Source organism: Rutidosis leptorrhynchoides, chromosome 11 (genome assembly GCF_046630445.1).
Source record: "Rutidosis leptorrhynchoides isolate AG116_Rl617_1_P2 chromosome 11, CSIRO_AGI_Rlap_v1, whole genome shotgun sequence".
NCBI classification, from domain to species: Eukaryota; Viridiplantae; Streptophyta; class Magnoliopsida; order Asterales; family Asteraceae; genus Rutidosis; species Rutidosis leptorrhynchoides.
The window spans coordinates 148,134,528-148,147,832 of NC_092343.1; the positions used below are offsets into that span (position 1 = coordinate 148,134,528).

The window sequence follows — 13,305 nt, forward strand, 5'->3', positions numbered from 1 at the left end:
TTTTTTGATATTTTAGTTTTACTCTTTTATAATAAAACACTTTATTACGGTTGGTTAGAGAACCTTTTTATTTGGGTCAAGATCCGTACAAAATTAATTTTTAGCAATACACCACCAAACTTGCTTTACGTGTTATACTGTACAACATCATAAAACATATTTAGTTGTGTATGATTAAAAATTAGTTGTGTACGGATCACTCACCTTTTTATTTCTATTGATAAATTTTCACTTAGGTATTGAAAAGTCTAAAGTTTACAGGGTCTCATTTTCATTTCTAAATGAGACAGAATTATGAGACGAGTCTGTTGACATATTTTAGTTTTACTGTTGACATCTAGAATAATCATTGAAGTATATGTAAACATGTAAGTAATTATAAATTACATCTAACCATTTGAATCTAGAAAATGACAAGTATCCACATCTTTTGATCAAGACAGGACCCGGGACCCATAAGCACTCATAAGACTGGTTGAGAGCTGCAAATGTCGTAGAAGCCATGTGAAAAAAGGACACAATTAACGTGTTAAATTAATTTGACATTATTATTTTTGTAAGTTTCCTAGCAACTTCCTCATGAAAATGGTACTTCTTACTTGAGCGAATCTAATACAAACCATATCCTACTTTTTTTCTCATCTCACAAATCACTATTACCTTTTACATTTTACTAATGGTTAACCTCTCTGAAATTTCAGAATCATCTCCATCTGGTAATAAAGAGTATGATGTTTTTCTAAGTTTCCGAGGTGCTGATACCCGTAATAACTTCACTAATCACCTCCACAATGCCCTTATAAATGCTAATCTCAAAACCTTTTTGGACAACGAAGAGATTCATACCGGGTTATATTTGAAACCGGAATTGGAGGATGCAATTATATCCTCCAGGGCTTCTGTTATTGTGTTGTCTAAGAATTACGCTTCGTCAACGTGGTGTTTAGATGAACTCGCATTGATCCTTCACCGAAACAAGACACTACTACAGAACGGCCTATTTGGACGTGTCTAAAAGCCCATGTAGACGTGTTGAATGACACGTCTAAATGGCACAGCTCTAATTGATATTGCCATTTACACCGGTTCCTTGCACTGGTCTAATAATCAACAAATAGACGTGGTCACACAGAGGTTAGACGGTAGGTAGTTTGACGTGTTCCGTTATCTCAATTAGACGTGGTCCGTTATGTCAGTTAGACGTGTTCCATTACTTCAAATAGACGTGGTCAAAAGCCATTTGGACGTGTTCCGTTAGTGTAATTAGTCGTGTTGTTAGTAATAACTAGACGTGTTGTTGATGAATTTGAAAACCCAATTAGTCGTGTCCCTTATTAACTGGTACCCGCCATTTTTTTCCCAAATATTTTAAATATCAGAATATAATATTAAATTTTTAAATAGCCGCTAATATTAACTACCATTCAAAATTTCACGCCAAATATAACAGACTATCAATTAGACGTGTTAGCAAATAAACGTGTTAGCAATTAGACGTGTTTGCAAGTTACCAATTAGACGTGTTAGCTAGGTAATTTTCTGGTGGCAATTAAAATGTGCTGTAAAAGTGGTTTAACTGAAAAAATTATTAAGATTATAAATAAATGTATAAACAAATTAAAATTGTTACACCACACTCAACTATACAATTCACATAATGTATTTGATTTGTACCTATATCTAACAAAATATAATACAAAATATATCTATCGTTAATATACTTTAAACATAGAAAATCCGAAGGTCTTTGCACCAATTATATATCACGCCCAACTAGCATTCGGCCCATTTTGTAAGCATCCAAGTTTGTCATTCGGCTATAAACCTACATAAACATCCGAATATGACATCAATTAATGCAAACTTGATATGCATAATGATTCTTGATCAGTGCAAATAGTAATACAACAAGTTAATTTAACTTATAATTATACAACCATTATAACATACCTTGTTGAGATCAAAAAGGACTCCACAAATGCCATCTTTCAAAAATATCGTCTAGATCGATGGTAGAAAGGCAACGTTCATCCCATGAAAGCTGTAGATTTCAAAAAGATTCCCAATATATACTTTATTATATATTTTTTTATTAACATATATAATAAAGTATAAGTTTTATTTAAAAATATACAAACAGATATAATTTAGTAATTTTTCACAATACCAACAACTTACTTCGTCAATACGAAATTCTCTCTTTATACCACCACTTGCGATCGAATACATCCAACTGAGGACATAGTAACCGCACTCCCAACTGCCTGGTTGTTGATTGCACTGCATGACAAGTGCAAACGCGTTTAACATGTAAAACGTATACAATAACATTAACATAAACATATGAACCTCAACATTAAGATAAGACTATGAGATGTATGTACAAACCTTAACCACTTCCCATTTCAAAGGACCCCTAGCCCTATTGAAAATTAGATAAAAATACAAATAATTAACAGTTAATGCAGAATACTGTTATTTAAAATAATATTTATATAAATAATTAATTAAAATAAACAAAGCAGTCTTACTGATTTATACAATCTGTCAGTAAATAATTGTTTATCGTCTTCTGTTGTTTCCTATTCAGTGAATCAAGTATAATTCCTTTGTTCTCTTTTAGCGATACAAAAAACAACACCCAGTGGCCTCTAGAAAAACAATAACAACGTTCATTTAGAAGATAAAATATATATAAGCATTGTTATATATATTATTAATGATATAATATGAAGATTTACTTACTTATGAACATATGGTGCGAAGAAATAATCATAAGTGGATTTGAAGGCGGTCTTCAAGTAGTCTATCACATCATTTTTGCCAGATTCGATCAAATTGCCTTGGATCGAATAAGGGTTAATTAACCCATATGGTTTGGTAAAGGCTATTTTCATAAAGTTGTGTAGACCCCTGACAAATATGAAGTAAAAGGCCATATGATGTTACCGTTCAACTTAAACTATAGTCAAACATGTGCATAAGTAAAATATGATACATATGAAAACATGTTACTGTCAATGTAACCTATATGAATATGAAAGCATGTGCAAAAGATAACATAAATGTACTTACATCATGAAGGAAAATATAATGCTGCAATCCATCCAACCCTTTTTCCAAAATGCCATGATGTCATCAACATCAATCGTAGTTACCAAATTACCTGTTACGCCTGCAAACACACCAGGAGGGGTATTAAGTGTACATCCGGATGTAGGATCTCCTCTAGTCATCCATCTAGTATACACTTCTTGTACAATTGGTCTCGCGGGTATGGCATTCTCCAATATGATCAGCTGGTTAAGCACTTCTTGTTTTTTCTTTTTATGTAAATCTGTTATTGGTTGGTTATTTGCAACAACCTGAACACCACATCATCAAAATTTTCTTATATATTAATATAATTTTGTAAGTTGAATTATATATGGTAAGTACTTCGTTGAACATATACCTGCTTACTAATAGGAGCAGCACTTATATCCATCTGCTTATTACTTGGAGCAACATTTTTATCATTTTTGTTTTGTAATTCACTAGTGTTTGATTTTGTTTCACACTCCTGTTAACAAATATAATATTTACATTAAAAAATAGTTAATAATCATACTAGTTTTGTAGTTACTGTTGTATGTTAGTGATTTATCATTTTAGGAAATTCTAAAAATAAGCAATTATGTAGGTACCTTTTTATTTAACAGACGCATTCTCAAGACAGGCCATGGTATGAAAGCCCCTTCAGCTTCCTTCAATGTATTAAGCTCAAAATCTTTATCTGGTATTGGAAGCAACACGGATTCATAGCGAGGCAAGACATATTTTACTGACACCTTCATGTATCCTGGTAACATACGTTGTCCATGTAATACGGTATGGTCATTTCCATACAAAATCCCCCTAGCACACGGTACAGGTTCTGTACTTTTGGGATTCAGCAACATGATTTCTGTATGCGTCTATAGTGAACATGAATAAGGAAAAATTACATTTACAGTTAAAAGTATAAAGTTATGTATCACATAGAAGAATAATGAGTAAATTTTTTTTTACAATAATTGGAGAGTAAGAACAATAACCTTTATTTGTTGCAATTCAATCACTGATTGTGGTGTCAACCCTGTTATTTTCCCATTACTTTCTTGCAAAGTACGATCGAAGGGAGCCAGTTTCATAACAGGCCATTGAACATGTGATCCTACCACATCCTTTAACATCTCCTTCTTCGAATTTTTTGAAACGCCTTTTAGCGGTATTGGAATTCTCATGGACATGTAATCCTTAAGAACTTTTGTTATTTTAACCTTCATGTAAAAAGGTAACACTTTTTCCCCATCTACTTCTGTATCTTCGTTGGTTGGGTATATCGTACCCTTAGCACATACAATATGGTCTATACGATCTGGGTCAAATAAGAAGACTACAACCGGCTCCTAAAAACATCAGCAAAACAAGAAATGTATTTATTACTTTGTAATCCAATTTTAAGTGAATGAAAAACTGCCAATTACCTGTGTGGTTTGCAAATTTAACAGCGATTTGTATTTTGTCCGATCCCTCGAATCACGAGACCCTTGATTTTGCATGGCTAGTCCCTCCACATTATGTTGTTTCGTCACCCTTTGCTGTTCAACCACTCTTCGCTGTTCAACCTGTCTCCTCTGTTCCTCCTCTCTACGCCTTTCCTCCTCCCTACTCTTTTGTAACTCTATCCGACTGTCCTCCTCTCTATGCCTTTCATCCGCCATCATTTTTTCCTCCTCTATCCGCCTTTCATCCTCTCTACGCATTTCCTCTACTCTCATTTGTTCTTTCAGATCTTGATTGTTATCAACTACCTCATCATGCCCCATCACTTGTTCGTCTACTACTTGTGCGTACATTAGTGGCATCTGTATCTCTGAGTCAGCATGTGATCCGGAATTTTCTTTTGTTCTACGCTCTTCTATACGCTCGCCTACTATTGCCTTTATAGTTTCCACTGTAAATACTTGTTCTACCTTTTGTCTTTTTCGTTGTAGGCCCGTGCTATAGCCTAGCATTCTACTAAGACCCCTAGTTCTACCTCCATGTTCTTTCCCTACATGTTCTAACATCGCATCCCCACCCTCTTTATCTGTCCTAACCTGAAACAAATCAACAAAAAAGTTTATGTCATACATGTAATTTAAATACTTAATTATAAGAATATAAATTAATACAAATTAAATTCTAATACAATTTTATCTATACGCGTCGAATTTATCGCGGGAGATTTCGTCTTCACTTCTTTATCTGGCCTCATCCTGCCCAAAACATAATTCCTTGCAGCGGGATTACTGATTTCATGGTATATCATACCCTTGTTAGGATCATTTTTTTCCAGCTCCCATTTTTTTCATGGCCACGATATCCTGACCGACCAACACGGGCATAATCATCCTTTTTTTGTACCAACGCGTTTTCCCTCCCTTTTTCTCGCAGATCCTTAACATGTTACATATGATTACAGAACACATCAGTTAAAATAGCACAATCTAAATACAAAACCGTTAGACGTTCAATGAATGAAACTAACCCTTTTTGCTTGTGTATTTTCTAGTTGACAAAACGTTCTCCATTTATCCGGGCTAATGAAAAAGTAATCTTCAACTTCTTCATAAGGAAGCAGATTATTATCCATATACTTGCGTAACTTGTACCTAAATCTCTTAAATGCCCCGTTGCAGTGATGAAGTGTTTTTATCTTTGCAAAATCATCTCGGATGAAATGTGTTTCCTGTTGAATTAAACTTAGTTGATACAGAAAATAAATAACGATTACATACACTAAAATCACTAATTGGTTACCTTGATTTCCAACCATAATGCATCTTTCTCCTTTTGAGGTTTTAGTTGCCAATCATCTACAAGAAAATCAATCCTTCGCTTAGTTATAACACCTATATTTGTGGAAAAAATCTTTTGATTTGCTCCAATGGCTTCCCTGAATTTGTTAAACTCTATCTCAATCGGAACCACTGGTGTTTTTAATTTGTTAACACCTCTCTTTGTCCTGTTATTCCTTTGTGGTTGTTGGGCAACAACACCCATATCAATTGCACTGTTATTATTTTGATTATGTACACCATACACATTAGTAAATACAAATGTAACATTAATAACATTTTCAAATAACTTTACAGTCACAATACTCATAATTCATAATTCTGTACAGACACAATATTCAATAAATCATCATTTCATACAGACACAGTATTCATAATTCGTAATTCACAATATTTATAACTTATAATTCATAATTTTGTACAAAACCATTTGATTCATAATTATGTACACAATATTCATAATTCGTAATTCATATTCATAATTAACTGTACATAATTTTACTAACATTTGCACTTATAACTGAACAGACACAATATTCATAAATTATAATTCATAATTCTCTATATGTATAACTACATATATCCTAATTAGCTATATATACATATACTATAAGCAATTAATACACGTACCATGATAAATGATTGAAACAGATATTGTCGATTTTATGCAATTGGTTCGAATTGAAGCAGGGAAATAGGTTAATGAAGAATTCCAATTGTTTAATTACGAATTCAAATATGTTGAAGCATCCGATTATTGTAGTAAATGATTTAGGGGTTTTCGATCGAAGCTTGGGGTATTAGGGTTGAAGTTGTGTTGTTCGATGGCGGTTACGAGAAGAAAGTTGATCTGAGCTGGTTTTATCTAATCGTGTATTAGATTTGGATTATTTGAATAGATTTTAATAATTTGGCGGTAGATGATGAATTATTTAGCGGGCAACAATTACCAATCTTAATTTCAATGTTAATTGGTTTAATTACATGATTAAGAAAATAATACTAATATTATTAAAAATTATAATAATAATAGATTTCATTAAAATAAGAATAAAAGCTTACTCTATAAAAAATAATATCAAAAAGTATTAGATATTAACACAATAAATCTTGTGTGTATAAAAAATTTAAAAAATCGAAATTCAATAATTAAAAAAATACCCACAACTTCATAATAAAAATATCAATAATAAATTTTTATGTATCTTCGACCTCGTCTCCCTCACGGTGGTCTTCTCTGAAATAAATTGTATCATTTTCATTAACTTCATTCATAGGTGCAACACCGACTGAAAAGGGAGGTAACTCGTCAAATTGGTCGTATTCTTCCTCATCGACAACATCTTCAACACCAACAATTCGTCGTTTTCCAAATTGTACCACGTGCCACCGGCTTTCCTTCGGGTCTTCAATATAAAATACTTGGGTAACTAGTGTTGCTAAAACGAATGGTTCTGTCGGATAACCATTAGTGGATAGATTCACTGTCGTAAAACCATCTTCATCAATTTTAACTCCTTTTTGATTATCAGCCCACATACACCTAAACAAGGGTACAAAGACCGAACCGCCGTATTCTAATTCCCAGATTTCTTCAATGACACCGTAATATGAGTTTTTAGCGATCCTTAATCTTTCTTCACGATTGACAATGGTTACTTCAGTCTGAGACGCTATGACCGTCACTCCGCTATTTTGTGTCCTACCCTTATCATCTTGTGTTTTGGTGTGAAATGTATACCCATTAATCTCATAGCCTTGATATCTTATCACTTGTCTGGGACCGAATGCTAAAACCTGTACTCTTTTATCAACATCTGGAAGTGTGCTCCTAACTTTATCTTTCAACCATTCTGAAAATTTGTCTTTGTGTGCTTTAGCCAACCATTTTGCATTCCATTGACGGTTCTCTCGTTTCAAGTACGACTCGTGCTCCTGTATGTACGGATCAATAGCTGTAGTGTGTTGTAACACAGTAAAATGTGCGTCATGTATATCGCCAACATTTTTTGGATACCCCAAATCGCGCCCAATTATCCCTTGGCCAGATAGTCTACCTTCATGTCGACTTAATGGAATCCCGACACTTCTGATCCCATCCATATAGTCTGTGCAGAAGTCGATGACCTCTTCGGAAGCATATCCTTCGACGATACTACCTTCTGGTCGATTGTGGTTCCTTACATACCCTTTTAATATACTCATATATCTTTCAAATGGATACATGTAGCGTAAGAAAACTGGACCGGATTCCCTGATTTCTCCGACAATGTGAGAAACCAAGTGAACCATGACATCAAAGAACGAAGGTGGAAAATACATCTCAAGTTCACAAAGAGTGAGTATAATATCTCTTTGATATTCTTTCAAAACCTCAGGATCAATCACCTTCGAATGAATCATGTTGAAAAATAAGCATAGTTTTGTTATTGTGTGTCGTATGCGGTCAGGTAAAATTCCACGAATTGCAATAGGAATCATCTGAGTCATTAGTACATGACAGTCATGTGACTTCATGCCGGATAACTTCAAATCTTTCATCGAAACCAATTTCCTAATGTTAGACGAATAACCTGATGGAACCTTAACACCATATAAACATTCGCAAAATTTTGTTTTCTCGTCCTTCGACATGGTGTAACAAGCTGGGGGAAGAAACTTGGTGATCCTTCCTGGTATTGGTTTAGGTGTTAACTCAGGTCTGATATTCATTAGTTCCATGTCCTTTCGAACCTTAATTCCGTCTTTTGTTTTTTCAGGAATGTTCAACAGTAACCCCACCAAACTTTCACAAACATTTTTCTCGATATGCATAACATCTAGACAATGGCGGACGCGCAGATGCTTCTAATACGGTAATTCCCAAAATATGGATTTTTTTTCCACATCCCTTTCGGCGGACCATTACCGGTTTTTCCCAACACAACTTTTACCTTCCTAACCATTTTGAAAATAGTTTTTCCATCCGATCGTGGCGGTAGAACGCTTTTCTCTACAGTACCATCAAATAAGTCATTTTTTGAGCGATAAGGGTGATTCACAGCAAGCTCTCTTCTATGTCCCATAAATGCTGGTTTCCTACAATTTTTCAACCATATCGAGTGAGTATTTTTCTCACAAACAGGACATGCTGTAACGACCCTGGAATTTCCAACATTTATTTATTAATAATTATTATTATTAATACGTGTGATTAAACGAATGTACGTTATTACATTTACATGTTGCCATGATTGTCCGAACTTGACTTTAATGGCCCGAAACGTCTTTGTGACACCCAGAACTTTCACGAATAATATTTTTAGATATTATTTACATTCATGATTAAATTTATTAATCATTTTAATTAACTAAGGCTATTAGTTAGTTACTTGGGCTTTAATTGGTTTAACTTGTGATTTATTTGAACTTGGGCTTTGTTAGTGTAATGGACTCATGTTATTGGACTTCCAAGCCCACCCTACATTATTAATGGACTTAGTTAGCCCTTGTCCTACACTTGTAAGTATCAATTAGATGGAGACTACTTAGTTTAATACTTGAAAGAATCTAGTTAGCTTGTTATCCCCATGCATGACCATTCATTAACCACCTTTATGAAGCTTTACATTCTAGTGACCACAAAACTTCTCCCTTCCCCCCATTTTCTGCTGAAAAACTGCAGCCCCTAAGCTCCCTTTAGGAGTGTTTTGTTTCATTTTCTTGTTTACTACTTCACTCACAAATCCTCTCATTTTCACACACATTCATTTGCTCTCAAACTCCTTCTCTCATTTCTCTCTCAAGTTGTAAGTAGCAAGCTTTAAACTTCTCTTCTTTTCTTCAAACAAAACCGATTTCTAGCACCCTTAAATCATCATCATTCTTTGATTGTTATAATCTTTTGTTACTTGTGTTGATTACTAGTTGTTATTATCTTTATTTACTTGCATGTTTTCAAGAATCAAACTTCTTAGTTTAATTCTTCTTTTATCTTGAATCTTCAAGAACATACAAGACATAAACTCTCTAGTTTATGATCTCCACTAAATACTTGTTCAAAGTTTATAAAGTTCATGGTTGAAAGACATACTTGAAGTTCATGAAGTAAACTTTAAAGTTTACTTTCTAAAGATCAAACCTTGGTTTGAATCTTTAAAGTATGAACAACCATGAACCTTTTCTTGTTTACTTAGTTACTTCTTCATTATTATGCACTTTAATTTCATGTAGTTAGTTTATATGGTCAAGTACTACAAGTTAGTCTTGATCTCATATCTCTTGAACAAATTAAGTTAACCTTGGAAGTTCAAGAACACACAAATAAGTTTTCTTTAAATATAACTTTGGATCTAGACTTTTGAGTCTTGGATCTTCAAGATCAAACTAAGAACTATGTTCTACTACTTATGATCTTGATTAGTTAGTTAACTTTCAAGTTTATAGTTCAATATTTCTTTTAAAGTTCATGTATGTGTTAGATCTAAGACTTTGATGTAACTATGGTTCATCAAACTTCATACAACTCTTAAGTGAGTTGTGCTTCATGTCTTAGACTTGCACTAGGGTTATGATGGTCAAGACTTGGTTAAGATGATGTAGATACATCAATGAGTTGTACACTTGAAGCTATATGCATCAAGGATGAGAACCATGATGAACATCAAGCACCAAGACCACCGGAACCCTTTTAAACTCACTGCTTCTGTCCAAAACCTACTGACCTGATGCTTCTGGAACAGACCAGTAGACCTGGGCTGTTCTAACCTTCATTTTTAGATAGAACTTTTCGGGTAGATAACTTTTCATATAGGACTCGTCTCAATCCGAGTTACGGTTTAGGATTTATGGCCCTCCGATCGTTACTATGTCCTTTAACGTTGTGCAGAAATTTCTGACCTACTCGCACTTAGACCATCGCCACGGTCAAACCAAGACGAGTTTGCTTCTGTAAATTTTACCACACTTAAGGGACTCACATAAGGAGCCATGTCCACTGGTCTCACCTTAATTCAGTAAGGGTAGAGGCCGTGGTGACTGACTGAAATCAGACTTTGTTTTAAACTACTTTCATAAACGAATCCTACCTTACGCCTTTTGTTTAATGATGAATGATGATGACCCTTAAGACCTTAAATACATACTTTTAAACCTATTAAGACGATTTACTGACTTAGTACTATTTGACTTAGGTTGAGGACTTTCGGACCGTTTACTTGCACACCTTTACCGGACCGACTTTACGACTACATTATCATTGTGAGTTATAGCATTCCCTTTTTACTTTAACTTATTTTGGGAACTGAGAATACATGCGGATTTTATGTTTTACATACTAGGCACGAGTACTTAAACTTATATATGTGTGGGTTATACAACGGCATAAACATTCCCTTTAGCTCGGTAACGTTTAATCATTGGTTTTTGAACCGTGAACGCGAATCTTAGATATGGATCCATAGTGTTTGACATCCCCACTCGGGCTAGTAGCGCTAGCATTTAATGAGTGTTTAATACTTCGTAGACATACGCACTTGCTAATTGTACTTTCAGGGGCTATAAACGTTAAGTTAGTTACCAAGTGCCCACGGTTAACATATACTTTATCATACTATTTTGAAACGCTCTTTGTAGCACTGAAATCTCGTGGCCTACCTTACATACTATTATACTTAAACTATAGCTCACCAACCGTTGTGTTGACATTTTTAAGCATGTATTTCTTAGGTGCTTGAGGTTGCTTCCGCTGTGTACTAGTCGTGCTGTAGAACCCGCTGCTTAGAGTTGTTATCGCATGACTACTTATCTTTGCATTCAAACATTCGTACTTTTGAACTATGACTTGTAACGACCATTGTGGTCACATACACTTATTATTTGCTTCTACTTAGTGAAGCATGCTTTTGAAATGTAAAACATTTGATGTCGGTTATGACATCACCTTTTTATCGTGAATGCAACTTCTTTAATTATAGCATATAGTACTTAACCTTGTAATGATCCTGTTGTTGATGATTCGTACACGATATTTTTGTACGGGGCATCACATTTGGTATCAGAGCATTGGTTGTAGGGAATTAGGTTGCATTAGTGAGTCTAAGACCGACCCGAGTAGGATTCACTAATAGGACTAATCTACAACTTGCTAGTTTACGTGTTTCTGCTGAACTTGCTGCATGCTGCTGCTTACTGTTACTGCTATATGCCATATGCTATTACATGATTTCAGTACTGCATGATGCTACTTGCTTTCGATTGCATGCTACTTTCATACGAATTACTGTTATTGCCATGCTAGTTACTGTTATACATGATTTAAACTGTTGGCCTATTATTTGCTTGCTTTATGACATACTGACATGGAAAATTTATTTTTCCTTGTTCAGATGTCGGATGTTCCACCTGCTGGCATTTTGGGCAGTACAGACTCAGACCCCGTCGCCCTACCTACTACTACACCTGCTGCTGCTACTGCCGATACACCGGCCCCGACACCCACAAGTGATCCCGGCGCTTCCACTTCCGGAGATGGTACTAGTGCACCTGCCCCAGTGTCCGCTCCCGGACCCTCGAGGTCACAGCCCCGCATTGGTGGTATTGAGATCCCCGCAGAGTTCGGGGAAGGGCCGTTTCGTAACCACATGCGCATGCCTTGCTGACGCACTCCCGACGGACGTTTAGTCGTGATTCCGCCAGGCAGACACAGACAGATGTTGGCCGCCTTCGGACGCTTCGGATTACCAGCTCAGCCACCAGTGTCACCACCACACGATTCGGATGACTCATCATCCGCCGATTCTTCATCATCAGACGACTCCAGCGATGATGAGGATCCTGCTGATAGACCTATTCAGGCACCCTCCACCCCACCGAGGAAGCGGTACCGTTTCGACGGCACCGTCATTCAAGGGGTGAATGGAGGTCGTGCTTTTACTGACGCTTTTTGCCATCGTCATAGGGTTACTGCTCGTAAACGAGTTGTGCCATACCCTGCCGACCCACAGATACGTAAGGTTCCCCGTTACGTATTGACTATTCCTGGAACCGTACCACCTAGATTTAGATACGGACCGCTTACATCTAGAGACGTACCGTCTACATCCGGAGCCGGACCATCTACATCAGCACCAACGGCACCACCCGCACCACCCGCCCCACCTGCACCGCCTGCCCCACCAGCTCCCCTAACGAGGAACTGATGAGGGAGATTGAGACTCTCCGAGCTCGAGTCACTGAGCTCGAGGAGCAGTTGGCTCGAGGAGCAGTTCACCCGCCTTCACCGTAGGACTTTGTATTTAGATTTCATGATGTAATCTAGCTATAGTTTCATGTATTTCATATGTATTGTACGAACTTATTCAGATGTATGAAACTTATTATTATTAATGAATGGAACTTTGCGTTATTTAATTCTCGCACGATGTTCTATTTACATTGCTGTACGATGATTCTGTGGTATTTG

General features: G+C 35.9%; 1 pseudogene; it reads left to right on the forward strand.

Annotated features, from left to right (window-relative positions):
• The first annotated feature begins 676 nt into the window (after window positions 1-676).
• LOC139875049 (disease resistance protein RUN1-like) overlaps window positions 677-13,305 on the forward strand; it is a 62,370-nt pseudogene continuing 49,741 nt past the window's right edge.